Genomic DNA, 10,865 nt, shown 5'->3' on the forward strand with positions numbered 1-10,865 from the left:
ATTTGCAGCGCAAATCGACCAAGAATTGGGATCCGTTCTTGATGAGGTTACAGTGAGATTTGAGTGAGATAAGGGATAGGTACCGAGAGGAATCGCGGAGTGTACTTGAAAAGATTTGAATCGAAATAGCCAGAGCGGACTTGCAAAACGATTTCAAGAAGTGATACCAAGAAGTGATACCAAGAAGGGATTCAAGGCGGTATTGGGACCATCCCTGGTTTTTCGTGGTGTATATGGTGTGGAGAGGCAGCAAAAACGGATGCGCAGAGAATCAATGTCAGACCAGGCAGAGGCAGAGCAGGTGTGGCAGATGCAGGTCAGAGGTAGAAACGCTCAGGTATTCACCGCAGAAAATGAAACAAATGACAGAGGCAGCGCTCAGGTATTCATGCGCAGAGAAAAGGAGTTACGACTATTCTTAGGACTGGGACCTGTGCTCTGATACCATGTCAGGCCAGGGTAACTCCAGAATGGGCAGAGAAAAATTGATTGCATAATTCATTAGTTAACTATCATTTATATACATAAATGGGACGGATCAGTTCATCTTCTTGATGACTGTTCGCGTTCCAGTTCACCCATCCGTTGAGGATTAGGTGTCAACAATTTTAAAGACTTCATCTTTAAGATTATGAGGTATGCAATAATCCTTGTATTTTTCTAAGAATGTTGTTTTCATTTCTTCCCGTGTTCTTATAGAATGTACTAAGCCCATAAACCATTTTAATGTTGCATCCTCAAGTGTGGCTGGAAACAATTTCAAATTTTGAGTCTCGAACAAGTAGTCATAAGATCTACACAAATCTTCAAACTCAAATATAAATGTTTCAAGACCTTCATTTCTTAATCCATGAAAATTAGGAAGGATGGAGGATGAGATAATTTTCATTGTGGATGTGGTATCTTCATCGAGGATGGGAAATCCAAAAGGTTTTGGACCTCCTCTACCACCTCCTCTTCCTCTTCCTCCACCTCTTCCACCTCCTATATTTCCTCCTCTTCCGCCTCCAATCCTAGGTTGTTCACCTTTCACATTATGTACTTCCCCTTCCCCTTCTTCTTCCATTGTATATTCCTCATAACTGATGTAAGGTTCCAAAATTGGATTTTCTAGTTCCTCCTCTAGCTCTTCTAGTTCTTCTATCAATGGAATGTTTAAATATGTTTCTTCTTCTTCCTCTTCACTAGGGATTTATAGTTCTTGTCCTACAAGTTGTTCTCCAATTGAAGATAGAAAAATTACTCCTTCAGTTGGGGATGTAAGGTCTTTTTCTTCTATTACAGCTTCAATTGAAGAAGTTAGTGAATATTTAGGTTGGATTTCAGATCTAAGTACCTCAGGAAGTCTATGTATGTCTGTAATTGATGGAATATGAGTTTGGGCGGATGGTGTGGCACTACGAAGTCGTGGTGGGATGAGTGGTCATGTTGGAATCGAACTCCTACCTCTACTTACAAATCTACCTCTAGAATCTCTTTCCCTACGCATATCATTTTTTTTAATGAAAATAAAAATAAAAAGACTCTTATATACACTTCCCATGCAACAGTGCCAAAATGTTTGGTAATTTAATTGATGTTAAATTACTTACATAAATTATCAACAAAGGCTAGTAAACTGATGAAATGTATGTGCACTGTATATGCTAGGAGTCTTTGTCACTCACACAATTCGTAGGTTAATTTGAGATATCAAAATGCACATGTTTCTCTACAGCTATGTAAGTAAATAAATCACTCATAAAAATGGAATCAATTCTATTTCTCTTTCTTAAAGAAAGATCACACTCTTCTTGAAATAAACTTCACACTTGCTTCACACTTATAAATAAAATCACACTCACACTTTGCTTGAAATAAAATCACACACACACTTGATTTAAAATGAAATCACTCTTGCTAATAAATAAAATCACACTATAAATAAATCTACTTTAACATAAATAAAGATTAACTCTGCAAATAAAAATCCTATTTATATCACTACAATGTAAATCTATGCTTGTAATCTATGTTAACTTATACTCTGACCATGTGCAGCAGAGATCTCGCTTCACTTCAACAATAAAATGATTAAATAAACCTGCTGCAAAACCATCTTAAACTTATATTCAAAAATCAAAACTTAAGCAATTAAATGAACTAACAAAAATCCTACAGGAAACACATAATAAAATACTAATTACAAATAAAATAAAACCTTACTGTCTTAAGGGGGCCCTCCTACGAGAAGCAAGTACCATTATGATGCCTTCACAAGATGATTAACCATGTGTTGGAATCGCACAGTAGAGAATTAAGAACAAAACAGAGTTTATATTAAAACAGAGTGTTTATAACATAAAATTCCAAGTCTGTGTTTGCTATGCCGAGAGGCATATTTATAAAACTCCTCGCATTAAATGTTTTAGAGTATTACGCCTGATGATTAATTAACATTAGCTATAATTAACTTTGAAAGATAAGATATCGTGATTTTCTCATGATTTTCTATCAACGCAACAAATCATGAGGCTAAAAATCTGCATCTCGCTCGCCTGGTTCGCCTTCTACAGTGGTTGACTTTAGCTTTGATCGGGCTGCTAGGGTGTCTTCTTTATTGATCTAGGCTTTGAAAGTAGGAAAAAATTGTTGTATCAACTAATTTCCATCTGCCCTTATGCCATGTTCTTTCATTGAAGCTTCGCAACCCATAAAACCTTGGACTTAGATGCAGATACATACACCAACTACAGAATCATTGTAATTAAGTAGCTCATGTAAATATTGAGTGAAATAATAAAGAAAAATGATATTTATGAAATAGAAGATGATTATGTACTTGTTATGTTATCAACCTTGTAAATCGATACCCAAATTGGATTTTTGAAGGTCAAAAAGGGAGGAATGGAGTGAAAAAGAGTCGTCAAAAAGAAGAAATTTTGGGGTTCAACACCAACCATGAACCCACGTCTAGCCCAGAAACCTCATGCCTATTCTCGGTTTTTTTTGCTTTGGTGTTTTCAAGCTTATCCAACTAGTAGAAATGAAGAAGAAGAAAATCTAAACGAGAAAACCTAAATTAGAGGTCTCTATACGCTTCTCTGAAGTAACAACCTCTTCTACTCTCAATAAGTCGGTATCCCTCTTTCGCCTCAAAATAAATATGTGTCAATGCACAGTTATCTTCAAATAAATAAATAAAGGTGAAAGAAGAGAAAGGCTTCCTACATAGAGAGGTGAAGCAAGAAACTCCATCGGGGTACTTTTCAAGCTCGCTGGAAGCAAAGCAATGTTTGTGTTCTTGCATGACTCTGTCAGGGTACTGTCCACGCCTTTTGGCAGCGGAGCAACACTAGAGATGAAAAATTATACTCTAAAAATTTTAGGCTCGCAAGCTACACTACTCTTCCCAACTTGAAACATTGTGATTATATTGAATCTTATGTTGTGTTCGACCGATAAGGTATAGGGGGCACCATGTCTAGTCATGGGGTAAGTGGAAAAGGCCAAGGCAATTTTCACGATGAACCAATACTCCCTAAAAAATGAAGGCCATGCACAGAAGGATTTAACCAAAACAGAGAAGTTGGATTCTACTAGTGTGTCGCCAAGTGTTGTGGCGGATGCAACACCCTCCAAAATTTTGGCCTACACTCGAATTTTGGAGCCTACTATGAATCTTGCAATCAATCGTTCCTTAGTCACTTACTGGTCAGTTGATGATTTCAATCCCCCTTCTCGGATATCAAGGGTTGTTCACACTTTTATCTTTGTATATAAAGTTTCATATTCGGGCATGTGAGTTATCTCTTGTCATGCAAATGGATTTTTGGTTTGTATCAAGGGGAAATCTATGTGAAAATGAGTTGTTCTCATCATATAGACATGTTTCACACTCATTTCTAAGGTTTCACACACCATTACACAAGTGTCATCATTATCCTCACAAATTCCATCGACGGGGCCGCACTTTTCGTAAGTTGCCACAAAGGTTGTTGCATTAAGCGAAGTATGCTTTCATATGTTCTGGATGATCTACGTTGTATCACCAAGTATCCAAGTGTGTGGTCACAGTAAATTTTTATCACTATTCACATCAGTTCCATTGATCCCACACTTAGACAAATTCTGGAGGATTCCTGGCAACATAGCCTCATCCAGCCTTCCTAAACCATGCACTTTGCATCTGCAACCCTCAAGCTTTTTCCTTGCCTGTTGAAACTGCACAATGCGGAGAAAGCCTAGCCTCCCTTGGCCCCTAAAACTGCGCAGATGCTTCCTCTAGTGTCCTTCCCTCAGCCAGGGCTCACTGTCTTCAGAAAATGTGTAGTTCTGTCTCTCAAGCCTCTCAACTGCCCATTCCCCCTTACCTCCTGAAACTGTGCAATTTTTCCCCCTAGGGCCCCATCCCGTAGCAACCACTTCCTTCTTAAACTGCGCAATTATGTCCCTCAATAGGAATTGCGCAAATTTTTCCCTCAATATGAACTACACAAATTTTTCCCTCAATGGGTACTGTGAAATCTTATCCCTTAGTCCAGCCCAGTCCCTGACCGCTCCTCCTTGACCTAATCCCAGTTCCAGCTCAGTTAATGGATTATCATGCAGCATCTTAGACTAGGGGTTTATCAGATTGATGTTGTCTTGTCATGAGTGGATTGCAGATATAGGAATTCTACCATGCTATGGCAAGATGATGAAGAAGGAGATGAAGAAGTAGTACATGCTAGATGATTCTTAAGGGGTTGAGGAGAAAAGATAATCATCGTATCAAAAGACCAAGGAACCCTGAGGTACGATAGAAATTCGGAGATCGGGACTGCATGAAGACTCCATCTGATTCACAACCCTTTGGAGGGTATATACGAAAAACAAAGCACATCTTTCATGAAGTTGAAATGCACCTCTTAATATAGTGTGAAGGACAACTTATCATTGTCATATCATTATGCCTTCAATGACATGTATGGTTGCAAGCATTGAAATTCATTCCATGTGTTTCCACTAAGTGTTTCGCTCCCTTTCGAAAGATAGGAAAGATGTCGTATTTTTGTGTATTGGCTGTCACACTTTATGCATAAGCTCATTCTGGTGGTTCCAAGGGATCATCCTTGCATTTATGAGATTTCCTAACCATGTAAACACATGTCACACTCATTCACAAAGTTTCGAGTGTTGTCACGGTCGTCATAAAGTCTATCTTAGGAGTCGCACTTGTCATAGCTAGTCATGAAGTAGTCACACAAAAGTGAAAGTGTTGTTCATGTGTCATGGGTGATCAATGTTGTTGAGTTGTCAAGTATTCTAAGTGTTAGGACACAGTCGAAGCTTCATCACTTCACTTGTCGGTCTCACTAATCTAGCACTTGGCCTTTTCCAAAGAAGCTCCTCGACCCTTCAACTTGGCTTCACCCAACAATCCTGGACTATGCATTGCATAGTTCCAGTCAGTAATATGTGACCTTGACCCTTGGATCCATGCAATGCATAGTTCCTATCCCCCAAGACTGTTGCATTGAGCAATTCTTGAGCCCAAGGCCCAACCTTCCCTTCCAGAATTGTGTAATCTTTTTCAGTTAACCTTCCCTTCCAAAACTGCGTAGATATTGTTCCTCAGCCCAGCCTGGACTGTGCATTCCACAGTTCCAGGAATCAAGCCTTAGCCCTGGCTATTGGGATTACACAATGTGCAGTCACTGAGCCTCCCTCTTCGACCTATAACTCAATTCTGACTCGGTCTTTGAAGTTGAATGCACCATCTTAGACTAGGAGATTTTCAGGATAATGTCGTCTCATCATGAGTGAATTGTAGAAACAGGAACCTGGCGGGATGATGAAGATCTAGATGAAGGTGGAAGACATGCAAAGTACATTCTTGTAGTTGAGCATGAAATTTGATCTCAAGGCAAAGAAAAGGGACACCAGATTGTGACCACAACCCAAGACTTAAGATCATTGAAGATTCTTGTCACCCAGCCATGAGGAGGTGGAAGACAAGAGTATGCTCAAGAAGACATCACTCACATCAACATCATTGGCCTGACACTACCACCAAATCCAAGCAGTTTACATCATCAGTTCCATGTCATGTATTTTCATGAGATTTCATATGCCATATCATCATTGTGGACCATGTATATCATATTCAAATGTATTGTAAAGTGGAAGTCCAAAGGACACACATGAATATGGAGAGTCATGTAAGTTGAAGAGTCATAAGAAGTTGAACAATCATGAGGTTATTCTAAGAGTCACAAAGGGGAAGAATCACCCCTTGGTTTTATATACCTCTTCATTGTATGTGTTAGCGCTTGAGATTTCACCCTAGGCTGAGGAAGGTAAACCTTCAAGGCTACATCAAACCATTTCACCTCGTAGCTAGCCCTACAAGGTATGAGAAGGCTCTCTCGGGTCAGATTCGATAGATCTTTCAATATGATTAGGCTGACCAATTAAGAATAAGGATTTTAGGCTAGTAAATTGATAGGGGGTTTGGATTTAATGATTTTTGGGGTTTTTTAATGGAATGACGGGGCTTTTCTGGGCTACATGGGCAAAATCACAGCTTCAAACAGAAAAATATAATGACTACACAGGTTATCAACTGAGGCAAGGTAGGCATGCAATTTAACACCAAATCTGGTTTCAAATGGGATGGCAAGACTGGTGAGGAGCTAAGGAGGGCAGACAATAACTCTGAATCCTCCTTAAACAGTAGAAAACATTGAATGCGAACAAACTTATAGGAGGAGCATATAATACTATGAATTCCTACCTAATCACTTCATTTGTTCAGCTTGAAAGGGTCATGAAATGAAATGGAACATACTGATTACATATGAGACAAAGGGAAAAACTTATGCTAAATCAACATACCACATGAATCTCAGCAAACAGAGCTTTGAAATTCCATTAAATTCTCTGCAGAAAACTGTACCATACAAAGCTCTCTGCTTCTCCAGCAGCTCCCAGCGCTCAGAAAAACTCCCTTCTTTCTCCACTGACTAACTCTCTTTCCTTTACAAATGACATTTTTAATAAAATAAATCCAACTGCTGCCCAAAAGAGGGGCGCTGTTTTAACTAACATCACAAAAATATCAAACAAAATACAGCTGGGGGAAAACAAGTCGACCCCAAGACCAGGAATTTGTTTTTATCCTTATTTAACAAAATAAACTAAAACAAAGCAATCAGCGCTTCCTGAAAATAAAAATACGCTCCTTCTTCTACTCGAACTGTTGAAAACTGATGAAGCGGTGGCATTAGTGGCATTACAGGTGTCAATTTCCATTGCTGAAGATAATCGAATCTTGTGTGCCAGTTTGCAACTGCAGTCAAAAAATAGCTTATCGGTTCCTGATTCTCTGCTATGACAGGTGTTCAGGTAGCGCCAATGTCGAGGTTCATTTGAGCATATCACGTTCCTGGCACTCCATTCGCTGTACAAGTCGATTTCCAAAACCAATGCATAAAGCTTTCCTCAAGTTTTTACTAATGCCCCCATTTTCTGGTGAATTTCCTTTTGGCCGCACATCTAGAGATTCATTTGTTATTTTATGCATTATGGCCGAGAGTCTCGCTGCCTCATATCTTTGGAAAACATCATAGATCTCACCTGTTTGTCGAGGAGAATACATTTTCACATGATAACATTGCTGCGATCGTCAAAGTTTGAGATAAGCAACCCATCTCATTTGCTGCTATCAGAGCCGAAGGTTCCAATGGAAGCTCTGCCATTTGCCTTCCAATTTTAGTTATCAATCCATCCTCATCAATCGCATCAATTAGGTACAGTTGCTTTGTTCTTGTAAGCATCTGCGGCATTTGCAGACAAATCCATAGTCTGAAAGGAATGATTGGCGCTCTTTCCATGGCATATCTTCTTCAATGTAAGATATAAATACCTGTTCACCTTTCTTAATCGGCCCAATCGCTACCAATATCGCTTTACCATCTCTGTCAATTTGGCTCACAAGAATGGTTTATGCAGCTCTGCAATAGAAAGAAACCGCTGCCTTGACAGCATGCAGCATAGTCATCGCCTAGTGCTTCAAGGAAAGGTCTTGTGATTTTTTCAGCTTCATCCTTTCCATTTTATCTTGCGAAATACTGAATACATTCCATATGCAGCCCATCTTTGGCTAATGCCCGTGTATATACAGGAACAAAAAAAATTGAACTCTCTTACATATTTGATACTACATAACACTGTAACATGAAAGCCTATGCATGATGCAAGAAGAGACTTAACATACAACCTTAACTAAGTGTGAAAATAAACTATCGTAACTCGTAAAAAAGACAGAATGTGAATCAAGAGAAGGCAAGGACGTAACTGTTACAAAAGACTCAGATTATCAACCCTATCTATCACATCTAGAGCTTTAGTCCTATTGATGTCAAAGTCTAAGGTTGGTAGTGTAGAATGTCGCCTCAGTCCATTAAACTCATTCTTCGTGTTGGTAATGGGAGAGTGACTATTGCTTTTGATCAGCTTACATGTAGACTCGTCAATGGATCTTAACTTAGTTGTATCAAACTCTTGACTTTTACTTATCCCAGGTGTCAATTTTCTGAAATTTACAGCTTTTAACATATCTCTCTCTGCCTCAGAAAGCTCAAGAAGAGGTTTATCCTGTCCATTTGCTGTCGGAGTTGGATTTTCTGGATTTGTCGCAGGGAGATTTGCAGTCTTTTTTATTGGAGAACGTACAGGTGATTTAATAGGAGACTTGTTGCCATTGAGGCTGTTTTTGGCTCGACTAACAAGATGATGAAGCCACACAATCAGTTCAAAAATGTAATATTCTGTCCTCTCTTTCTCTGCATAGTGAAAAGTTTGAACGAGTGTCAACTCATTGTGTCCAGGTAACCTTCGATCTAAGGCAGATCCTGTGTTTGCCCACTCTCCAACCCATCCAAACCCATGATGTGCTTTGGTTGTATTGGTAGCAACTGGAACAAGCCACGTTAAAATTTTCTCCATCTCTGCTTTGATCTGTGGGACAGTAAGCTCCTCTTCCACAGGATATGATTGAAGCTTGGACCGTAAAGCTGACTTTATACTTAGAGGCAAACCTCGATACAGTGTATCTCTGGTGTTGGGAGGAACAGAACTTGGACGAGAAACAAGACTATCAATTTGGTTGACAATATTTGCATAGTGTAATGCAAGACCAACAGGACCTAGCCTCTGAGGACTTCCCTGTGCATTCTTTTTGCTGAGAATCTTTTCACTTTCCAAGTCCTGAGTGGTTTCTCCACGGGAGCGCCCCTTTCGATGTTGCGCATTTTTGGCAATTGCGCACCTCATCTTTGCTAGTGGTAATTCATAGACAATTGAAGCTCTATTTTCATTCAAGTACTTCATCTCCTTAAATTCACCTCGCCTATCTTGAGCAAGCTCCATAAGACTACCACTATATTCCTTAGGAGTGAACAATTCAAGCTTGACATATGGTTCCTCAATTGACTGTCTCTTTCCAGCCTCGGGCAATGCAGATGGATTGGAACATTCAACCATTTCACCATTTGTGCAACGGATCTTGTAGACAACACTTGGTGCTGTAGTTATCAAGTTCAAGTCATATTCCCTTTCCAGCCTTTCCTGAACAATTTCCATATGTAACAGTCCTAGAAACCCACATCGAAAACCAAATCACATTGCACTTGACGTTTCTGGTTCAAACTTTAATGCTGCATCATTTAGTTGTAATTTCCCAAATAGTCTCTCGTAATTCTGTAAACCTGTGTGCACATTGATTCAAACAATATCCTATAACTGTCAACATATAGGGTGCATTATGAATTTCTCAGGGTATAGACTTTAATTATGAGCAACAGAACCACAATAACTTCCACAACACATTGAATGGCCAGAAGAAGCTCAACTGGTCAGCATCAACAAGGAAAAGACCACAGAACACCATTGGTGTTGCTTCCTTGTACCCTGGTAGACCAGTTTCTGCCCTTTTTACTGAGTTTTTTATAGTGTCCCTAACTCTTGCATCTAATACAGACCTTATCGATGCTGCCAAGTAGCCAACCTCACCACGCCATCTGCAAGCAACTGAATCACTTTGAAGAGCTCATCCAAGCCATCAAGATGCAGATGTGCATTGTGTATGAGGTCATACTTGCACGAATCATAAACATCTGGAATCTGTGTGATATCAAACCGGTCCTTTCTTTCATTGTACAAGTCTCGCTCCAGCTTTTTCCAGCGCGCAAACATTAAGAGGAATCCTTCACTGCATTAGATGTCTGCTCATCAAATATGGCCTTCTTCATATTTGAACCCATCTGTGTCACAAGTGCATAGAGAGGAGATTTCAAGCCAAATTGAAACCATATGAAACGGAAAAAGGCAACTTCGAAAGTATTCTGGAACAGAGTAAAATGTATCAGAAACAGAATCAATTGAGGGCGACCGAACCAAAAATATTCATCACTGAGCCGCACCAATGGAATTCCTTGAACTACAGCATGTTTGGATTGGATTTCTAGTGCCATCTTTCTTATGATTACTTGCAGTTTAGTTCCAACCAATAGAATTATAATCAAAGGAGAAAAACTTAACCAGAAGTATGCCTGACAACCATGCACGTTGAGAAGTAAGTATATCACAGCAAAAACCCATAATGGAAGGCTAATCCCAACAACTGTCTTGAAGTCATCATCCAGGGATCTCTCAATATATTTGTGAAAATTAAATCTGCTTCCTGGAGCTAAGTGTGCAGAGATGAAGCCATGGCGCAATGTGAAGTAATCGACTTTAGTCACTGAACATAAAAACTGAAACAACACATATTAATGATTTCTTCTTCAAAACAGGGTTTTGAAGAAGAATCAATCTCTGACATGAGACGGAGTCTAACAGTA

The 10,865-nt window shown here is 39.4% G+C and overlaps 1 pseudogene; it reads right to left on the reverse strand.

Annotated features, from left to right (window-relative positions):
• Positions 1-8,258: 8,258 nt before the first annotated feature.
• Positions 8,259-9,107, reverse strand: LOC149218039 (protein PSK SIMULATOR 1 pseudogene; annotated as a pseudogene).
• Between the last annotated feature and the right edge of the window lie 1,758 nt (positions 9,108-10,865).

This window comes from Pinus tabuliformis, chromosome Q (assembly GCF_031772625.1).
Source record: "Pinus tabuliformis cultivar Carrire ecotype Pingquan chromosome Q, CPIR1, whole genome shotgun sequence".
NCBI lineage: Eukaryota > Viridiplantae > Streptophyta > Pinopsida > Pinales > Pinaceae > Pinus > Pinus tabuliformis.